General features: G+C 43.1%; 1 protein-coding gene and 1 long non-coding RNA gene across 2 annotated transcripts in view; one reads left to right on the forward strand and one right to left on the reverse strand.

The window, feature by feature from the left end:
• GLUL (glutamate-ammonia ligase) overlaps nt 1–23031 on the forward strand; it is a 54866-nt gene that overhangs the window by 15764 nt on the left and 16071 nt on the right. The window lies entirely within an intron of this gene.
• LOC140706745 (uncharacterized) lies at nt 11786–21177 on the reverse strand. Its single transcript, XR_012086590.2, has 2 exons — nt 18617–21177; nt 11786–17721 (listed from the first exon to the last, which is right to left on the reverse strand). It is a non-coding gene; the product is annotated as an uncharacterized LOC140706745 (long non-coding RNA).

Below are 23031 nucleotides of genomic sequence, written 5' to 3' on the forward strand. Positions count from 1 at the left end.
TGATCATGAATATTTACTTTCCTCCTAATTCTCATAAGCATATTGTTTCCCAGATGTGGGAGCATCTCGAACAGACCGTAGCTGATTTGTCTATCAAACACCCCCAGGCCAACTTTATCATAGGCGCTGACTTTAATGCCAGGGTTGGCGACGGCCTTGAGATCTTCCAAATGACTCCGAATGGAGGGCTATTGCCTGAGCTGCCATCCTACTATAGCTGGCCCAGAACCTCTAAAGATAAAAAACATAACTCCGCAGGCATTTCCCTTGCCAACTTTAGCATCCAACAAAATTTTCTTTGGCTAAACGGACTTGTTTCATTTGAGCAGGCTAAGGAATTTACTTTTATATCCGAGGCAGGCTGCAGCGTAATCGATTATATCCTAGTGTCCCCACCGCTGCTTGCTAGAGTATCTGACTTCGCTGTAGATGCTTTTAAACTGAGCGACCATCTTCCTCTCCAACTTAGTCTGAGAGGCATCCCTACGAGCAAGGGCCCAACGGCTGAGGTTGTCAAGGCCCAGTCCTGCTCCCCTAAAATTCGGTGGGACAAGCTAACCCAGTCTAAACTGGCCCTTCTGTTAGCGAAGCCCAACTTTTTGGCACTCAGCTCCGCCATGCTTTCGGCCAACTCTCCATCGGAAGTGGTAAATCTGTATAACCAACTAATAGAACTTATCACCTCTAACTTAGCGCTACCTGCAAAGACCTCATGCTCAGCCTCACGCCAGGGTAGCCCGTCTTGGTTTGACTATGAATGTCAACAATACAAAAGGGCGGCCAGAAACTGTTTCAAAAAGTTCAGGCAGCTAAATTCTCAGCAAGCACTTAAAGAATACTTCTCTTTAAATCTCCACCTGAACAGGTTAGTTAAAATCAAGAAGAACAATTATGAGATAGCGTTATGGGAAAAACTTTATCAGGCTACGATTCACTTTAATCCTCGCTCTTTTTGGGCGACGGTGAACGGCTTTTTCAAAGCAAATGGCCACGACCCCAAAGCAGTCCCGGCTTCTGTCTGGATGCGGCACTTCTCAAACCTCTTTTTCGACAACACCGTCCCTCCGTTAGACGTGGTGTCTGAACCATCTGCCACCCCAAACTGGCCGCCGGTATTAACTTCAGAAATCAAAACCCTAATTGCCTCACTCAAGCCTGGCAAGGCGCCCGGTCCCGATATGATAATGGGAGAATGGATGAAATCCAACCCCGATGTCTGGGCTCCTATCCTGGCAGGTCTCTTCTCAACGGCTATTGCCAGCGGGTCCCTCCCGGAGTCCTGGAAGCAGGCCATTGTTGCCCCTATATTCAAAAAAGGGGACCCCTGTCTCCCTGAGAATTACAGGCCAATCAGCCTTCTTTCAATAGCAGGCAAGCTGTACGCCAACTATCTTTTGGCCCATCTTAACACTTGGATCACTGAGAATAACATCCTAGGTATTGAACAGATTGGGTTTAGACCAGGCCACTCCACCTTGGACCACTGTGCAGTCCTGTCTCATCTCGCTTACAAGTACTCCATAAAAGCTAATTCAAAATTATTTGTAGCTTTCTTAGACTTAAAAGCGGCCTTTGACAGCATTGACAGGCAGCTACTCTGGGTCAAGCTGGAGAAAACCGGAATCCCTTCCAATCTGATTAACCCCATCAGGCAACTGTATTCTAACACCTCCTGCAGGATAAGATGCTCTTGGGACGGCCTCCTTACAGAAGCGATCCCTACAAATAAGGGAGTCAAGCAAGGTTGCCCATTGGCCCCGACTTTATTCAACCTGTTCCTAAATGATCTGGCTCCAGAACTGTTAACCGTCGATGGTCATTTTCCAACTCTTGGAGATCGCAAGATCCCAGTCCTTTTATATGCCGATGACGCTGTACTTATCTCGCGCTCTCGGCTGGGCCTTAAAAGATTAATAAACAAATGTCTGGACTATTTATCCATTAACAAACTTCATTTAAATTATCTGAAATCAAAAATTCTAGTTTTCTCCAAGTCCCGCAAAATATACAAATGGACCTTTAATCGTCACTCAATTGAACAGGTGAGGACCTTCAAATATCTGGGATTACTATTCTCAGCTGACTGTTCCTGGGTGGGCCACCGTAATATGGCACATGCAACTGCCAAAACATCTTCAACGGCTATCTCCAGATTCTTCTATAACAAAGGGGGCCGCCTAATCCCGGCAGCCCTCAAAATATTCAATGCCAAATCCATTTCTCAAGCTTTGTACGGCATCCCTATTTGGATCAACGCCTATCACAAATCATTAGAAAATTTTCAATCAGTTTTCTTGAGAAGAATCATGGCTATGCCAAACTGCGTGCCGTATGAGGCGTTATGCCTCGAAACGGGACAACTCCCAGTAAAGGACGTTGCTTGGCACAGAACTTGCAAATATTGGCTAAGAATATACTTTGACCCCTCCCAAACAACCCTACTCTATCATCTAAAAAAAGATAGTTGCCCTCCTGCTGATGGCTGGCTAAGGAAGATTGAACAGATTGGTCTAGATCCGGAGTCCTTGGGTTCTCTCACGTTCCAGGCCGCCTTAAAAACCGTCAATCAAAGACTGGCCGACATTGATTCGCAAAACTTATTAAGTGCCGCAAACAGATCTTGCTCACCTCTGTTCTGGAAACTTCCCCTGGTAGTAGGCAGCCCACCGGCCTACATCTCCATACTGCATAATCCCGAAATCAGAAGGGCAATTTCGTTAGCCCGCTGTAATTCAATTCCCTCGGCGGTGCTAACAGGCCGATTTAATAATATCCCCTTCAATAACAGATTATGCCCCTGCATGATGAATGTTGTAGAGACGTTACCCCACATCTTATTTCATTGCCCACTTCATCTGACCGCGAGGGACAAATTCCTCGCCTCCTTTCCACAACGAAAGCCCTGGCTTACTGACGAAGCATATTTTAGTTTTATTTTACAGCGGTCTGACGAGCACTTTTTGACTATCCTCGGCAAATTTTTGCTAGACATAATCCAAACTAATACAGAACGAGAATCCAATCCTAAGTTTTATTGTTTTAGGGGCTGTCCCCACAAGTTGTACTTTGTACCCTTTGTATGTCTGTATGCGCTTTTTATGCCAATAAAGGTAAAGTAAGTAAGCTCCATTAGGGACAGGTTGGAACACTTGTACAAGAACGTCCTGTAGTCCATTTGTTAGAGTGATCCCAACTGTTCCCGCAGGGGGCAACAGAGTGGGATAAACTCCCATGTACGGAGCTGGTCTCTCAGTTAGTGGTAACCTGAACGTCATTTGAAAAGCTAGCTGTTCAGGGTTCCAGATCTTCAGATAGCATAGGCATCCTTCAGTCTCGAGAGACCATGGTAACATGCTCTGTATTGAGGAGTGTCCTCTCCAGAGTATGAAGCCTGGATAAAGTAATATGGAGGATAGGCTGTTACCCAAGCAGCAGATCCCCCCTCTCCACGTTGCTAAAATGGTCCAATGGACAACTGGTTAAGCGAGACATTTCTAGGAAATTCCAAGAGAAAAGGCACAGACAAGAGGTCACTGAATGAAAATTAGTGAGAGTAAGGATGTTTCTCCATTTTTGTTCCAGATTCAGTTGTTGCAATGTACAAGGGAATAGGTATATAGTCCATTAGATTCTTTCCCCAATTACAAGGTAGGGTTGCTGGCTTTTCCAAGACTCCCTGCTCTTTTACCCTTAATAAAAGTTTGACTTGGCAAGCTTCAAAAGATTTCTTTCTATATCTTGAAATTTTCACTTGCTCACTCTGCTGATTAAGCTGCTATTCAAGACAAAAAACAAAGCAAAGTTGTTTATCTCCTGGCAAATAAATACATGTTTATTTTATATGCAATATTCTTGTTCCATACAAGTGCATGGATTTTGTATTTCTTTTTCTTATGGAGAATGGGTAAAAGGATTCTCAGTTTGTCCTGACATTCCCCCAAGACTCTCTTGCTCCAAAGGTCTGGAGCAAGAGAGAAATCGTGAAGCTAGATCCGGGATTGCAAACTTTAGCAGATAATATCAATTTCAATGCCATGAAAAGCATCACCTCATCCTTTCTGCAGACCAGAGTTGAACAAGAGACAGGCCATATAGTTAGTCTCTGGATTTAGATGGCTGAGAATATTTAGAAGATAACTCTTGCGAGGGCACCTCTGGCATCTGGAACTAATTCAGCTCATGGAGGGTCAAAATCCAGCTTGTGTAGTCTCCCAGGTTGCACCCCCCCCCCAGCCCAGAACAGTATATGAGAAGAAGAAACATGTTGTCTAGACGTACAAGGGAAAATACGGTAATGATACCATCTTTGGCCATGATTTGCCACACCTGTGACTTTATTTAACTTACTGCATCATATTCCCCACAGCCCTGCCTTCCACCCTCTGCCCACAGTCCTATGGACCAATCGGAGCAGGGGGGAGGATTGGGTGAATTGACCTTGTGGTGCTTGGCCAAGATCCCACTATCTACTAGTGCTGCCTGTTCATGCCAGGAGTGCTGGTCATGTTGGACCTGAACTCAGTTATTGCACCAGCCAGTGATTGACAAAACAGCAGAACATCTGTCCCCTACTTCATTTGTACTTCAGTGGTACACACGTGGATTCTTACAACTTTGTTTCTTCAGTTCAGAAAAAAACACCTTTAGATCAATGTGCCCAAGATTTCTGGGTGCTTGGGATGCATTTATTTCCTGAATTAAATTCAGGGGACACACTTAACAGGTTTTGTTTCTAGGGCAATTCCAGACAAGGGTGCTACCATTCAAAACATATTTATGTTGCTTCTTTCATCCTAATGTATTTTCTATAGTAAAAAAGGTGGGTTTTTTGTGTGTGGTTAGAAAATACAGGAAGGTTACAAGCACAGAAGTCCATGGTTCTAGCAGAGTGATTGTCTACTAAGTTTCATTCTTTCTTCCTGCCACAAGTCTTTTAACACACATGGTTCATATTCTGCCTATACTAGCAGTTTATATATTTCACTTACAGTCCCTCTTTCAGTTTTTTATTGCTTCTAACTTCTGTCTTTTTTTCAATTACTGTATCTCCTCAAGGTTTGTCATTGTTTTATCCTCTCCCCCATTCTTTTCTCCATTTTTGCTAAATGAACTCTAACTGTGAAATCCCAGTTTCTCCCAAAGAAAAATCTTGAGGTGGAAAATGGGTGGGGGAGGTTGAATTAAGGAACCGCTACACCTACCAATTCCTCCCTGCAAATGTGTCCTCTTCTTTCTGCATTTATAGGATAAGGTAAACACAGGTTGGAAAGTTCTTATCTGCCTGAAAGTTACTTCCAGCTCAGGTTTATTGAATTTATTAGGAGCTACTCCCAGGTAACTGATGCTTGGGTGCAATGTCTGCTACTTCAGCTGTTTTCCTCCAACCCATTTTCTGAGGAAACTGGCTCTACACTGCCCTAAATGTGCTGCTGACGCACATGACAGCCAAGCCTATCAATGTCAGCCAGATGGAGCTCCTTTTTAGAAAAAAGAAAAAAGAGTGAACAGCCTTCTAATGCAATACAGATAAACTACTGACCCTTGCTACATTCAAAAGCCAGTTTGAAACCAGCGAACATCTACCCCTGACCTGGCAGCTTCTTCAAAGCTATCTCAGGACCTTTGTGGATCTTTCAATATTTATTCATTATAAAAAGTAAATTGAGCATGCAAGCCTCTGCTTTTGTGTGACGATTTCATCAGCTGGGATACCCGAAATCCAGAGGCTCAATGTCTACCAGCATAGACCCACAAGGTCAATGCAGGCTGCACCTGTTTAAATCACTAAAAGGGGATTCTCCATTCTCCCAGCCTCTGCAAAAGACGTCCGAAAAGGTACACTGAAGGGGTGTGTGTGTTACTGGAGGAACCAAATAGTAAAACTTTTTGTGGACTTTCCCCACCAGTTATCTGGCTGAATGGTCTCCAACATAAAAAAAAATCCTTGTGCACCGAAGTGCAGAGAAAAGCTATTTTTTTCCGTAATATTCTTTCTATATTCAGAGAAGGGTTTTTTTAAAGGAGGCTGGGAAACATTTTAAATTCTGTTGATTTTATAAAGTGGCTGTCCAGCCCGAATTAGTTGGTGGAGGTGAGAGTGTCACATGGCTCATTGCAACACATATCTTTAGTCAGGGCCTCTCTAGTAGGTAATGTGTGACCTAACATCTAATGAAGTTCTCAACAGGAATTTATGAGAGCAGTCAGTTCAGCTCTTAGTCCAGGCCAAACCTCTGTGAACCTGGCTTTAAAAACTCTGATTCAAAATACTGTTTGGTCATGAAACATGCTGAGTGCCTGTCTCTGTTTTTCAGTTTAATTTCCCTCACAGAATTCTTGTGCAGATGAAATGTGGCAGAGAACCACAAAACAGGTCAGAGCAAACACTTTGGCATCTTGGGCACAGCAACCATTCATCCTTCTCCATAATAAACAAGCATACTGTAGTACCCTAGGTTAGTCACATTTTGGAAGCTCACAATTTCACAACCACCTCGCTCACTTCCCAGAACTACAAATACAATGGCCCAAATCCTACTGGGTAACTTACACTCAGGAAGGGTAATGATTTTACCAGTAGAGGACACTTTTCAGTAATTAGAGACTTCTGCCCTGTAGCAATTAAACTGATTAGTCACTAATCATACAAACCATGGGACAGAAGAAGGGAGTCTTTAATCCCTTCATCCTTCCACAGGCATAACTCATACAACAGGATTTTAGTCATTAATTACATATTAAATAAATCAACATTGTGCTGATGTTTCATAATGCCATAAATCTGCTGCATGAAACAGCCATCTCACTGTCCAGTTCTGGCCCTCCATGAATGCTGCCCTGAGGAGCTTCAAGAAAAGGAGATTTTTAAAAATATAATAAATAACTCAATAATCTCTTTCTCATCACAAGGAAGAAAAGTAGGATGAATAGGATGTGCATATACAGTATAGTGATGAATAGTGAGGGTTACTATGACATGTCTTATTTTTTCCTGCACCCTATATTTGAATTTATAAGTAAGTTAAAATATGTATATGAGTAATCTGGTGAGAACTATGTCATTTTTATTTTGCCTGTAAAGTCATATTTTGACATTTTTAAAGTATGTCACATTTCCGCTTAATTTTGTAATGAATGTTACATTTTGGTAATCAACAGCTCTCCTGATTTCAACATGCCTAAAAGTTGATTTCAGCGAGTGTAAAATTACAGCATTTTGTTCAAGAGTTTGGGGAGCAGATTTTCAGTAGTGATTATGCTATTTTGTTTTGTACATTGTATGAAGTTAAGGTGTTGGCCCATATCACATGGCTTGCACAGGGTCTACACAGAGTGGCCAAAGAGATTCAAAGCAACTATCCTGATATAGATAATTTCAAGTGGGGGAAAAGATGTTAATTAAAACTCCATATTGAGTACAAAAGTTCAAAGAAATGGCTTCTACTTTGGCTCTCCCTCCCCAACCTGTCATGACAAGTTAGGGGGGCTTGGTTGGATGCAGATATGTATTATTCCACAAATAATGATTCCTTGCAATTAAATAATTTGACTGCTGTGAATCTTCCTCCATCAAAATTGTGCAAGATTCCTTTTCTGAAATCTTCGCCGGAAGATTGGCATATATAAAATCTAATGTCAGTTATCAAGAACAGTTACCCACCTTTTTTTTCTAGGCTTGTGGATTTTCAGGCTTGCAAGGGTGCGTTTGCTCTGATCTTTGTTCTCCCTGACTGCATGGTCTGGGGGGTGGGGGGTTAGCTTTAAATGAGTGCTAGCAGAAGCTCTAAGCCCTTTTCCTGCTGAGGAACCAGAGGCAGAAGGTGGGCTGTGTTTCGGAGGCCATTTTATTTGGTGAGGTATTTTTTTTCTAGGCTTGTGGATTTTCAGGCTTGCAAGGGTGTGTTTGCTCTGACCTTTGTTCTCCCTGACCACATGGTCTGAGGAGGCGGGGTTTTAGCTTTAACAGAATGTTAGCAGAAGTACACGCCATTCTCTAATTCTATTTTTAGACTCTAACCTGGCAAATAGGAAAGACAAACAGCAGTGCATACACCTGGGGGAGCAGGAAAGTTTTAGGGGTAGGATCAGACTTCCTCTCTTTTTAATTCACTGACCAATCAGTTGAGATGGAGAGTGCAGGATCTGTTGCACTTGTAACACCCGTGGTATGTTTGTTTTCTTGCCAAATGAGGCGCCTGGGTAGTAATGCTCTTAGTGCAAGTTGGTAGTCCTCTTGAAAGACGAGGTCCAGCAGCTGGAGGCCTGTGTTTCTAATCTCTGTACTTTAGGGAGCAGGCCAGGTAGGTGGGACTCATCAGCCTTGGAAGGCAGCCTATCTAGGAGAAGGAAAATTTCAAAACTCCACTGCCTTGTGGCTATATGCACTGATGGAAAAGGCTTCAGGAGTTAACCTTGAGGCAAAATCCAGAGCCAGAGTCCCGGAGGCAGTTCGCATCGCTCTGGCAACTCCTGCAATGTCGCTGGAACCAGTTCTATTGGCTCTTGCCTTTCCATTGGACTATTTCAGTGATGTGGAGAGGGAGGATTTGCTGCTCGGGTAACAGCCAATCTTCCATATTATTTTACCCAAGCTTCGTTCTCTGGAGAGGACACTCCAGCTTCGCATACAGCATTAAAATAATACGGGAAGTAGCAGTTACCGGTTATAAGTCTTTGCTCAATTGGTGTAGAGCATGATACCAGGGGCTACTTCTGACCGTGGGAGAGGTAATTGCACCTCATTAGGTAGTTACTGCCTGCCTTAAGCTGAGCAGTCCCCAGCCAGTAAGGTGCTACCTCGCCACGGTCTGTTAACCTCACGGGGTCCGTGGGGTTTAACGTGAACGCCCACAAGCAGATCGATGACCCTGCACCATGCAAAAATCATAAGAAAACGTTTGTCCTAAAGCTGGGCACCTGGAATGTTTGGACATTGACTCTTGGCTTTTCTGACGGCTTGCAGGAAATAGATGATATGCGCAAGACAGCTGTCATTGACATGGAACTAAGTAGGTTGCAGATGGATATTGTTGCCCTGCAAGAGATGAGATTGCCAGACATGGAATCTATCAAAGAAAAAATAATCTCATTCTTCTGGGAAAACCATTGAAGAGACTAGGGATACTCTGCTGAGATCCATTGTTCCACCTACTGTTGGGAGTGAAAGAATCCTGTCTCTGCAGCTCCACTCATCAGTGGGACTGGTCACCCTCATTACTGCATATGCACCAACACTGTAGTCTACAACAGAAGTGAAAGAGAAATTCTATGACGATCTGGCAGCTACTATCAAAAAAATCCCAGCAAGAGAGCTGCTGTTCATTCTTGGAGACTTTAATGCTACAGTTGGTGCTGATCAAAATTCTTGGCCAACTTGTCTAGGCCGTTTTGCCATTCAGAAGATAAATGAAAATGACCAATACCTGCTGGAGTTTTGCTGTTATTATGATCTTTGTGTCAGCAACAGGTTCTTTAATATAAAGCTTCAACATAGAGTTTCTCAGAGACATCCAAGATCGAAGCATTGGCATCAGCTCAATTTGATCCTCCCTAGATGCTGTAGCCTTCCGAGTATTATGATCACATGCAGTTATCAGAGTGCTGATTGTGATACTGATCACTCCCTGGTGTGTAGTAGAGTAAAACTGCAAGCAAAGGGATTGTATCACACGAAAAAGGAAGACTATGTATTGACATCAGCAAGATTCATGATCAAAGAAAAGTGGAGGAATTTGCCCAAGCCCTTCAGGAAACCCTTCCAGGCCCAGCTGATGCAAATGCAGCTGAACGATGGGAACATTTAAAGAACGCTGTTTATAACAGCGCCTTGTCCACATTTGGCAAGAAGACCAAAAAGACGGCAGACTGGTTCAAAGTCCATTTGGAGGAGTTGATGCCAGCCATAGAGGATAACAGGAGAGCTCTTAGCAGCATACAAAGCCTGTACTAGTGAGTACAACTTGCAGGCTCTTCGAGTTGCTCATAACAAAGTCCAACCGGCTGCCAGGAGATGTTCCAATGATTATTGGCTTCAGCTCCACTCTCAGATACAGATAGCAGTGGACACAGGTAACATCAAGGGAATGTATGACAGTATGAAGCAGGCTTTAGGTCTAATACAGAAGAAAATTGCTCCCTTGAAGTCTGCTACAGGCGTGATCATGCAGGACCAAGGACAGCAGATGGAGCACTGGGTGCAGCACTACTCTGAGCTATATTCCAGAGAGAATGTAGTAACCAAAGAGGGACTAAATAACATTGAGTGCCTGCCTGTCCTGGAAGAGTTGGACAACAAACCAATTTTAGCAGAAATAAAAGCAGCCTTAGATTCCCTCGCCTCCAGCAAGGCACCTGGGAAGGATAACATCCCTGCTGAACTGCTGTAAAGAGATCATCACCACTGAACTGTAGGAAATCTTTTGTCTTTGCTGGAGGAAAGGTGGAGTACCACAGGATATGAAGGATGCAAACATTGTCACATTGTAGAAGAACAAAGGAGACGGGGCGATTTCAATAACTACCGTGGCATCTCTCTTCTTAGTGTTGTAGGGAAGCTGCTTGCCCGTGTTGTACTGAAGAGACTCCAGCTGCTTGCAGACAGAGTCTATCCAGAATCACAGTGTGGATTTTGAGCTAATAGATCCACCACTGACATGGTAGTTTCCCTCAGACAGTTGCAGGAGAAATGTAGGGAAAAACGATAGCCACTCTTTGTGGCCTTCATAGATCTTACAAAGGCCTTTGATTTGGTTAGCAGGGATGGCCTTTTTAAAATACTTTCCAAGACTGGATGTCCATCTCGATTCATTAACATAATCAGGCCTTTCATGAGGAAATGAAGGGCAGTGTTGTTTTTGGTGACTCAACATCAGAAGTGGAATGAAACAAGGCTGTGTTCTTGCTTCGACCCTGTTTGGGATCTTTTTTGCTGTCATGCTGAAACACGCCTTTGGAACTGCAACAGAAGGTGTCTATTTCTGGACTAGATCAGATGGAAAGCTCTTTAATCTCTCCATTGGTCCAGATAGGCGGGGTACAAATAAAAATAAATAAATAAATAAATAAATAGATTGGGAGCGAAGACCAAAGTCCAGCTGAAATGCATGCAGGACTTCCTCTTCGCCTATGATGCAGCTGTTGTTGCCCATTCTGCTGAAGAACTCCAACAACTCATGAATCATTTTAGCAAGGCCTGCCAAGACTTTGGATTAACAATCAGCCTGAAGAAAACACAAGTCATGGGCCAGGGCATGGACTCACCTCCCTCTATTACCATCTCCACACAAGAATTGGAGATTGTTCATGATTTCGTGTACCTTGGCTCAATGATCTCTGACACTCTCCATAGATATTGAGCTGGATAAACGCATTGGCAAAGCGGCTACCAAGTTCTTTAGACTCACAAACACAGTATAGCTTAATAAGCTGACGGCTTATACCAAGATCCAGGTCTATAGAGCCTGTGTCCTGAGTACACGCCTGTACTGCAGTGAGTCCTAGACCCTATGTGCACAGCAGGAGAGGAAGCTGAACACGTTCCATATGTGTTTCCAATGCATTTTTGGTATCACCTGGCAGGACAAATTTCCAAATAGAGTTGTCCTAGAATGAGCTGGAATTTTTAGCATGTATACATTGCTGAAGCAGCAATGTCCACCTTGGGTTGGGCATGTTATGAGAATGACTGACGGTCAGATTCCAAAAGATCTCCTGTATGGGGAATTAGTGCAGGGAAAGTGCCCCAGAGGGAGACCACAGCTGCAATACAAGGATATCTGCAAGCGGATTTTTTTTATTTTTTATGTTTAATAACTAGGGATAAGGTAAGGGGTACATGAGGTAGAGGAGGATATGGGGGGGAAAGAGGGGGAAGGAGAATACAAAATGTACTGTCATCCAATCTGTTCATGTTGCAATATCAAGTCGACTTTTCGCCTTTCTACAATTTGATTGCCCTTCAGGTTTCAACTTACACCTTAGTTTAATTCTATGTTATTCATAGAATTAAAGCCATTAATATAATAAATCCCATCATTCAGTTGCCTTTTGTATTGGACAGTCTTTCAACACTTCTGATAGAATATCCATTTCTGCTGCTTCCCATATCTTCTCAATGAGTTCCTCTTGTTTCGTTATCTCTGATTTCTTCCAATTTTTAGCATAAAGAATTCTGGCTGCAGTCACTATATATATAACTAGGTAGTTCTTTGTCTTATCTATATTATCAGGTATAATGCTCAGTAAAAACAATTCTGGGGTTAGTGGAACATTACAAAGCAGTATTTTTTTGTAGAGTATGTACTGCTATCCAATACTGATTTGCTACTTTACAAGTCTACCAATGTGGTAAAAGCTTCCGTCTTGTACTTCACACTTCCAAACATTTGACACCTCTGTATAAATCTTTGACATTTTTTTTTCGGAGTCATATGCCACCTATAAAACATCTTATATATGTTCTCCTTGAAATTTACCGATTTTGTGAGCTTTATGTTATTTTTCCATATTTGCAACCATTTTGTGCCCATTTAAACATACATTCTTTAATCATCTCATCTTGCATTTTAATTTCAAGCAAATAATCACACATTTTCTTAATTACTTTATCATTTGATCCCAGCAGAAGTTCATCGAATATCATTTGTTCTGTGTAAAAGCCCTCTATTTTATCTTTTCTATACCTAGATTCCACTTATACCTGATTCCACCAGTCTAGAGATATGTTTTGTGTTTCTAACTCTTTTTTGGACCTTAACTCACAATCATTTTTAATAGATCTTGATATCTTAAAAATTTCGTTTCTGTCATGAGGTTGTGTAAAGGCCTCTGTGGGTGATACCCAGACTGGTGTTTTTTGGTAAATCTTCTTGATGATCTTTTTCCAAGTCCCTAGCAGGGCTCTTCTTATCATATGCGAGCTGAAACTTTTCTGCTTTTTATCTTTTTTATACCATAGAAAAGCATGCCAACCTAACTGTAAATCATGTCCTTCTAACTTGAGTAGTCTATCATTTTCTAAGGTTATCCATTCCTTTATCCATTCTAATACACAAGCTCTATAATACAAAACCCAATCTGGGAGACCAAAACCTGCTCTTTGTTTGGCATCTTGCATTGTTTTGATTTTAATTCTTGGTTTTTTACCCTGCCGCACAAATCTCATGATTATCGTGTTAAGTTCTTGAAAAAATGACTGTTTTAATATTATGGGAATTGTCTGAAATAAAAGTAACATTTCAGGTGGAACATTCATTTTGATGGTTGCTATTCTTCCCATCAACAATAGCTGTAATTTATCCCATCTCTCCAAGCTAATCTGTATCTCTTTAATCAACATATAATTGAGTTTGAATAATGTACTTGTTTTCTTTGTGATTTGGATTCCCAAGCATCTGGCTCTCTTCTCTTCTTGAAAGTTAGTCCTTTCTATTAATTTCTGTCATTCTTGATCTCCCATATTTTAACAAGCATTTGGGGTTTTTTTTTTTTTTTTAGATTCTTTTCATTCCTGCCATATCACCAAAATTCATCAGCATCTCCATCAGGTCTTCAATTGAGTCCATTGGGTCCTCCAATATAATAACTAGATCATCTGCAAAAGCTTGGAGCTCAAAAGTATGACCTCTTACTTTCAGTGTTTTTATTTCCTTTTTATCTCTAATTTGCTCATTTAATATTTCTAGAGTAAGAATAGTAATAGAGAGCGTGGACATCCCTGTCTTGTTCCTTTCTGTATTTGTATTTCTTTCGTCAGCTCTCCATTGATTCTAACTTTTGCCTTTTGCTGGGTATAGATTGCTTTAATTAATTTCAAAAATCTTTCTCCAACTTGTAGCACTTCCAATTGGTGTAGAATAAAATTCCAATTCAGATTATCAAAAGCTTTATCTCCATCCAACAATATCATAGCCATTTGTGCAAGCGGGAGCTGAAGGCCTTAGGAATGGACCTCAACAGATGGGAAACCTTGATATCCAAGCGTTCAGCCTGGAGGCAGGAGGTGCATCATTGCCTCTCCAATTTTGAAGAGACCCTTGTCCAGCAGGCTGAGGCAAAGAGGCAGTCCTGAAACCAGCAAAACTAGGGAGCTGGACAGGGGACAGACTATATTTGTCTTCAGTGTGGAAGGGATTGTCACTTTCGAATTGGCCTTCCATAGTCTATTGTTACCATAGTCTATTGAGACTGAAGGGATGCCTAATCTAAACTCACCTTGCACTGAAAATTGTGAAAAAAATGAGGGTGATTTAAAGTGAGCAAAGGGGAAAGTGGCTTAAAAAGTGATAAACTGCAAAGAGTGCTGCAATCTAATCCTGGGTTATTCAACACTTTGCAAAATAAGGACCATTCTAAATGTACTTTAAGCAAAAATAGATGACTTCGAGCCAGAATTTTCTCCCGATAAATTGGAGTTCTTCAAATTTGTTCCTATAACCTCTTGATGTCAAACAGAGTTTCTCCAGATACATGAACATAGTGATAGACACAGAAGGAATTTTGACTTTGATAACTTCTAGAAGCACATGATCATTCAATACATTTCAGCTGTTGATAAAACTAATCCAAGTATGACCATTTTGCTCTCAAAGTGTTCATCTGATTCCTTCAATGCTAACACTTCTGGACTGGAGATGAAGAATAGACTTTTTAATTTGTATGTGTTTGTATAAGTACAGATTTTTTAAAAAATTGGATGCTAATTTCAGAAAAATTGTGGTATTTTTGGTTTAATTGATCATATTCAAACAATTTCAAGGTCATAAATGCTTGCATATTTCTGACATTTTTAGGTCATGGAAATACTTGCCTTACAGCACAGCATGGGGAGTTATAGTTAGCCATTTGTGGGGATACACTGTAAAGTACAAAATGCTCTATAAACAGACCCTGGCTTGCCGAATTCCTGATTTTGTGTACAGATATGAAAAAAATCAACTAGGTTTCACAGCTATGTTATGTATCTGAAATTAAGGCCTTTATGTTAACTGATTTTCTAAGGCAGTTAGTAGTTTGTGTAGCTAAAAGAATGACGCACAGTGGGTCTGTTCTGTACAAGTGTGATTATGGTGTAACTGGAGCCAGAGAACAAAATATAAGTAAACAAGCAAGAGGTACAAGGAAAAGAAAATGCAGAACTCCCTACGATCCCTCACTAGAGGGCACTGATCTCACATTGGCCAAGCTGCAGAGCCTCCGCATCCAGTCTTGCCTTGTAAACAACATTTAAGAATGGACAGAGGAGGGAAAGGGCGAAGAGGAGGAGGCAAGATTAATGCTGAATAAGGCAATCCTTCCAAACATTTGGCTTGCTTGCTTGCTTGCTTTCTATGAAGCAGCCCTGTTCTGACATGCAACAAACAGGGAACAAAACAAGCAAGTAGGGGATGAAAGCCAATCCCTTCTGGAATTTCCTTTGGCTAGGACATAGGGAAAGCAAATCTTGCAACAAATAATTGGTAATACGTACAGTGAAACTGCTGAGAGTCTGAATTAGCAAAGGAGGACAGGGTTCCTGTAGTTTTTCCACAAAACTAAGGGTTTCAATAGGCACAATTTGTCACGCACAGACCAGAAAAGACTTACTATCCAAATCCCTCTCTTGCATACCTAACAAAACTGCAAGAGTGCCATCTAGAATGGCAAAATGAAAAGAAAGATAGGGTTCCTCTACCTTTAGTAGTTGTACAGAAGAGGGAGTCACAGCAGATATGGCTGTACCTGTTGAAATTCTCTCTTCCACTCGATTAACTAGTAAGGATACCTCCTTCCTTTTCAGGTGGCTGCTCCAGCCTCATTCTGTTTAGTAGTTCTCTCAGCAGCCTATGCCCACTGTTGGTTAACTAGATTCCCAAAACTGCCCCTTTAAAACCTAAATAGATGATAGAATTCTGTGGGGTTGGGAGATGTCTCTGGAGACCCAATTTGCTGCCACCACCCTAAGTGTTGCCAAAATTCAGCAGCAGCTCAGAAGGAAGAAAGTGCTGAAGGGATTAAGAGGGCAACGGGCAAGAAGCAAAAAGCAGCTCTAATGAGGTTTTGCCAAAGGTGGGGAAGTTGTGTGGTGTGGTTTTGGTGATGGCAACAGCAAGGATTGTATGGCTCACTTCTGGTTTGTTTTTTTTTAAGGCCTTCTCTGACCACACACACACCATCGCTGAGGGGATACAATTACATTTAGATGGCAAATCACTCCCCAGAAGTTTGGAGGGGCATGCTTTTGTTTTAAGAGGTAAAAATTATTATTTCTCTGGTCCAGGAGTTGACCTGCAGACACCATGGGATGCCCCCAAATGCTCTTGGCCCTAGGGAGCTGCTCGCCCTTTTATATAGGCTCAGGCAGTAAAAGCAGTATTTTACCCCTCTTATAATTCATGTAGATAACATTACCATAAAGCTGCAATGTTGATAAAAGGTACATCAGAGGTGGGGGGGCATGTAACCTTCAAGATGTTGAGTACAAATCCCATCAGCATTCACCACTATAGTATGTGGTGAAGGATGGTGGGAGCTGCAGTCAAAAATCATTTAGAGGGCCACATTTTCCATAACTTTAAGGCAGACAGAGTAAGTGAGGGGTTTTACCAGGAGTGGTTTTACCAGTTCCACTCTCCCAGTGAATTTCCATAGCCAAGCAGGGATTTGAACCCTGGTTGCCAGAGTCTTAATCTGCCATTGCTCCACATATACTGAATGGCAAATGCCAGCAGCATTCTCATTAGAAACTGGAAGCCACCAAGCTTGGGAGAAGGCTGATGAGAGCAATGTAGACTTAAATGGTAACAAAACCACTGTCATAATTTCTCATCCATTAAAAGAGAAACGGGACCCATCGAGTTGTCATGAAATCAAACAGGTTAACAATTGTAAAATACTTAACTCATTAACATCCTTTACATGTAATACAAGATGAATTATTAGTGCATGTCACTAATACCTTGTTCATCCAACAGCCTCATGGTTGCAGTTTTACTGAGGGAAGAGATTGAACTATGAACAGAACAAAACAGACCTTAAATGTAATCTCAGACATGTTCTCTTCTGAGGAATGTTCTTTTTTCAGACACCTCCAAGGGCATCCTCATTAATTTGGAGCAGAACAGATTATTAAATTGTTCTTTCCCTCTCCACCCCACCTCATCCAATTGCTCCCATAGCTGAGCAATTTTGTTCAAGTGACCAGATATGAACTTGCTTGAATAAAAGCAAGTTTGTCTGCATTTGCTGTGAAATAACCAGCTACTGTATTTTAACTGACCCCAAATCTTGGCAGGAAACAATGTAGCACCATCTGATCAAAGGGCTAAGAGAGTTGGAGGGAAAAGACAGGGTGAGCATGGGGGAACCAAGGTGAATGGAATAAACCTTAATAAGCAGAATTTGCATTAGGGCAGCCTTCCTCAGCCTGGTGCCTGCCACGGTGCTCATCATTCCCGGCCAGCACAGCAGTCAAACAGCTCTGGAGGGTGCCACGTTGAGAAAGGCTGTTGCCGGTAACATCCACCATACTCTGAAGTCTGGTGTCTCTATCTCACATCTCTTGGAGGTTTCCTCCTTTCTCATGTTCAATCCCCTTCTGAATACAAAAAGGAATGCGGCTCCTTTGGTTAAGCTCTCACAATTCTGATGCATCTCCACTGCAGCAGTAGCCCCGCTTTAAGCTTGCCACATGTCAACTTCTGGTTGTCATGCTTGAAGAAATCCCATTCAGTGTAAACAGAGTATCTAAAAGGAAGATAATACACTCTTCAGTGGGTATAGATGCTCTCAAAATTTTAAGCAAAAGACATCACAAAGTTTCTGGGTTTGTACAAGAAGCCCTTTAAGTAAATTAGCCATGGAGGCACTGACTTCAACTAATCCACTTTGTTTAGCATCCAGAAGTAGGACATGAAACTGATAACAAGCCACAATTGCAATCAGATGTATATTGCCTTTGGGGGGAAAATGTTCTGTCTAGATTTTACGGGCTACTAGCCTGCATAAATTTGTCTAACTCTTTAAAAAAAACCTGAAGCTATCTTTTGTTTAAACATAATAAATATCACAGGGATCCCCATGGTTGCATTTCATACATCCCACAATGCCTCCAATAAGTTCAAGGAGATACACATGGCACCCGTCATGCATGCAAATTATGCTAATATACTACTGGGCAGCTTTGCTTCCGCCATCTCTTCTTGCAGAGTACCTTGAGATTTATCACATACTGTGTGTAGTATCTGAAAGGAATGTCATTACTCAGCATTCAGACTGTTCAAAGAAATTCATATATATCAGGCTCCACAGATACATAATTAGAACGATGGGGTTATTAGGAGATTGCTTTTGAAGAAATAATTTTTTCTATGAAGCTTTCACTTATCTTTTTGCCAAGAATGTACATTTCATCAGCCATTTCCCTGTTATACCATATATAGTAGTACTTGCCACCCACTATGCCCTACCTCTCAAAGGCTCTCTAAACAATCTTTCTCTTAATTCAGTATTATGTTTGGGAAAAAAGATATGCATCCTTCATAGGATAAAAACATGTATACTATTTTATTTGCACAGATATACATTTATAAATTATTATTAATAATTGCTTATTGTCAGGTCAATTCAAACTTACACCCACCTTTTCCAGGGTTTTCTAGATAGAGAATACACAGAAGTCGTTTATCATTCCCTTCGCCTGCCCTTTTTATCTGGACGGTCCGTATGCACAGGTATGTGCACTGGCACGAGTGCAGGTGGGCATGTATGCGTGAGTGGGAGTGTGTGCATGCGAGTGTGTGCATATGCACATACGCATGCGTTCCTTTGGCTGTCGAAAATATTGCAAATATATTATGGGGCCCTCCGTGTGAAAAGTTTGGAGACCCCTGCTCTAAATAGAAATAGACAGTACATAGTATGGAAGACCATGAACATGAAATGTGAGTGTGAGCTCAGTTCACTATCTCAATGCTAAGTGATGATGATGATAACTTCAAGGTCTCAGGGTTGCCTTGAGCCTGAATGCTCCTTTCTTATTGGAGAAGGTATTCAGCTCTCCCTTCTTAGAGTTCTTTATCTTCATACCAGACTTGGACCAGACAGAGGCCTTCAAACAGAGGCCTTTCCTGAGTGAGGTAAGACACTTGGCCACTTTAATATTTATTAGATACCATGTTTCCTGAAGCCAACAAATTCAGGAAGTCCTGGGTCCTCTGTCATAAAGAATATTAGGACAGTTTTTAAATATTAAATAATATAATTCTGAAAATATAACTATTTACGATGCATGTAAAATGTCTCTATTCATATAACTTTAGCAGAGTAAAACTCTTGTATGGGCTGTGGCATGGGATCAAATTTATGTCGTGCTGCAATTCATATAAGAAATTTACTCAAGATCATGCATTATTATGAAGCTGTGTGCTGTTACAAAACCACAGTTACAGTAACTTCCATGTGCTTTTATTAATAGCTAAAAATAATAGTAATTCCTGCGCCCCACACAGCTCACCAAGATACTGCTCTTTTCAAATGACAACAAATTGTCTCTAAAGCTACCAGTCAAAAGACATTCTCCCTCTTCCCCCTTAATGGATGTTTTCTTTCAGAAAGCAGGTGGTAGATGTGGTGAGAAAACATAAATGGTTGCATATTTTATATAAATGAAAGATAGAAAGCATCCCATGCAACCAAACAGGAAAATAAAATGGTCAGTTACACCCACCCACAGTTCCCAGCATCATCTGTGAAATATGAAAAGAGTCCCAACAGCTGCCTGCCTGCCTGCCTGCCTCCCTCCTGCTCCCTCCCTCCAGCAGAACATGTTTACCATGCTGAAATTGCAGGTGGTGGCACTTCTATAAACTGTGAAACTGGCTTGAGTTTTGCAACAGGAGAGGCACGTTTAAGGCCTCTGAGATTAGACTGACGACTGTTGACAAGATACTGGGTTTCTCATGCTGTCTCAGAAAGTTATGTACAGGCAGATTCAGAGGTAAACACGTCAGAAAGCACCCAAGAGCTGCTCCTGTCGTAACTTTCCAGGAACGTTCTTCTATTCGAGGAGCCAGGAGCTGGAAGGAACACCCAGATCCATCCCGATAAATAACCAGCTTTTATCATTTATCTTGCTCCACTGTTTCTTCTTTGCAAAGGCAAAAGAAAAGCGACCACACACAAAAAAAATACTACCAACAAAAAAACACCCCCAATGCAATCACAAAAAACAATCACCCCACCCCAAAGCACGCAAAGGGATATATGCAGGCCACAGATAGGAATGAAAGGCCTCCCAAAAGGCAACACACTTTGAGGTGTTTTTTTTTTAAGTCTGGAATCCTCTGCTAACCACCTGTTGAGCAAGCCAGACCCAGGGCAGACTAGGATTTATACTGGACTACGATCATAAACATAATCCTCTGTCATGTAATTACATTTTAACTACATTCGGATTTTCTTCCGAGGAGTCACGGTTAATTTATGACACGGGGAAAAGCAACAAGGGAAACGCCTGAGCAACTAACTGGTCGGCAAAAGCTGGGGTCACGCTACAGCCGGTGTGTTTCTGAGCTCGCTTCCTCAGCCCAGCGCCCGTCTCTCTTCCTCTTCTTGATCATCGCCCGTCGTCGTTTTCCTCCGCAGGGCGAGCCCGAAGGCGGTCGGCGACGGCAAAGACCGGTGCGTGTGTGTGTGTGTGTGTGTGCCTTCTTTCTTCCTCCTCCCCGCCCCATCGATCACAACCCCCAGGCGCCTCTTGACCCGGCAAGGACCACCCCCGCGGAGTTCGAGGGACTGCACAGTCCCTATAACCAGGGGCTACAAGATGGCCCCGTGCCTGAAATGTCACCCACCCACCTACCCGCGTTCAGGGCAAATGACTTCCAGAGAAACGCACACGATCCAGGGTTGCGCAGTGGTTGCGCTCCTCACGAGGCACCACGGTGTGTGTGTGTGTGTGTGAGTGTGAGTGTGTGAGTGAGAAGAAGCAGTGCTGGATCCGCACCCTACATAACGGGCCTTTTTTTTGTGCCCGCACCAGCAGAGGCCACCCACTGCGAATGGAGGCTTCGATTCTGTTCGTGCTGCCAGGCTAGATTTTACCTCCCCGCCGCCCCAAAAAAGCCCGGAGGGAGGGAGGGAGAGAAGGGCTCCGGCTCGCTTGCTTGCTTGCTGGCTTCCTCCCTCCTTCCCTCGTGCGCACCAGTTCCCCCCCCCCCGGCCCGCCTCCTCTCTTCTCTTCTCTCTCCGCCGCTCGGGCTCGCTTTCTCCCCCCCCCGCCGCCTCTCCCTCTTGCCCAATGGCTGGGAGCCACAGTCCCCCCCCTCCTTTCCTCCCTTCTTGTTCTTGCTCCCGTCAGTAAGAAGCCAATCAGCGTGCGGGGGGGGGCGGCGGCGGGGGTTGGCACCGGGCAGCTGTTAAAAGAGGGAGCCGGCCGCCTTGCGCCGCTAGAGCCGAGCGTGGGCCACCCGCGGGCCTAAGGAAGAGTTTGTCGCCCTCCCTTCCTCCCTCCTTCTGGTTTGCTTCGCCTGCCGACCCGCCTCTTTCTTTCTTTCCTTCCCTCTTTCTCGCATCTTTCTCTCGTCTGTAGCCGAGGTAAAAGGGGCTCCCGGGATGGATCGGGGAGGGGGGGCGGCGGCGGCGGCGGTGGGGTGCCCCAGGAAGGGCGCGCGCGCGGGGAGGGGGGGAAGGCGATGCTTCCAAGGTCTCGAGCCGATGGGGGGGGCTGCCGACAAGGGGGGGGGAGGTCTTTCACAATGGGGTGCTAGACTGGACGGGTGGCGCCTCTCTTTCTCTCCCAGCCACCCACCCACCGACCCCCTTTTTTTTTCCAAACAAGCGTAAGAGGGCGGGAAGATGTATGGAAGTCAGTCTCTTTCGATGGTGATTTTGGACTTAATGAACTTGCTGTGTTTGTAATCTGCTATGATGCTGTTCACTCGCCTCTAGCAGCGAAGGACGGGCGGAGGGGAGGGGAAGGGGGTTGGTTTTCTTTCCACAAAAACCATTCGCGTTGTTCAGGATGAAGTTGTTTTGCCCACACGCATGTGCCGGGGGTGAGAGACTCTCCCGTCTCCTGCAGAGGAAATAGGGTGCAGGAAGCATTTAAAATATTAGCATTTTTTTTAAAAAAATGGTCGTTTAATTTTTCTTCTTCTTTCCATCCTCTCCCAAGATAAAGTGGTCTTCTAGTTTTCATTTCCGACCACCACTTAATTGCTTAAGCTAAAGAGGTACCTGCGCCTCTGTTTCTGGATAGACGAGGGGCCCTTTGCCTGTGCATGTCTGTCTCTGTCCAGCTGCCTGTCTATATGAGAGGTTCCCTCTTTTTCTCACAGCTCCTCTGGGCACAAAACAGCAGGTTTTCTAGCCCTGAGCTTTATAACATGGGAGTAAGAGGATATTGTTCTCTCATCTTTTAAGGAAGGGAAGAGGGGGAGATGGTTAGAAAATGGTGGGCTTCTGCCCCCCCTTCTCTCCACTCACCAAGGCACAGAAATCTGGAGTCTTAGTTGTTTTTCTCAAAGCAGCAGGATCTTTAAAAACGAGGGTGTGCAGAAGGATGCTTTGGGAGCTTGATGGACAGGTCCTCCTACCAATGATGTTGAAGAGGGATCTGTAACCCAGTGAGGAGCGAGTAAGGATCACATTTCATTGATCAGAGAAGGAGAGCACACTCCCTTCCTTCTCTTAGAACTGGAGTCAGGGAGAAAGCAAAATTGCTGGCTGGAGAGGGGGTGTATATAGAAGCTCATCTGGTCTTTTTAGAGTTTGATTTGGGCGCAGGGTTGAACAGCAAGAAAACAATGGGAGTGCTTCGACCCATGTGCATGGAATTCTCGACACACAAAATTTTAAAAGTGCAGGTAGTTGAGCCATTCTACCGAAACAGAACACTGGAAATAAATTTAGAAGAGGTAGCTGTGCAAATTTTTTAGGCAAAATCCTGAAAAGCAATAGTAGGATAATCTTTGTGTTAGATATCATGCAACAGTAAAAGCTTGCACCTTCTGTTTTTAAGCTCCTTTAAGGGTGCACACCTAAGCGTGGCCATAA

Source organism: Pogona vitticeps, chromosome 4 (assembly GCF_051106095.1).
Source record: "Pogona vitticeps strain Pit_001003342236 chromosome 4, PviZW2.1, whole genome shotgun sequence".
NCBI lineage: Eukaryota > Metazoa > Chordata > Lepidosauria > Squamata > Agamidae > Pogona > Pogona vitticeps.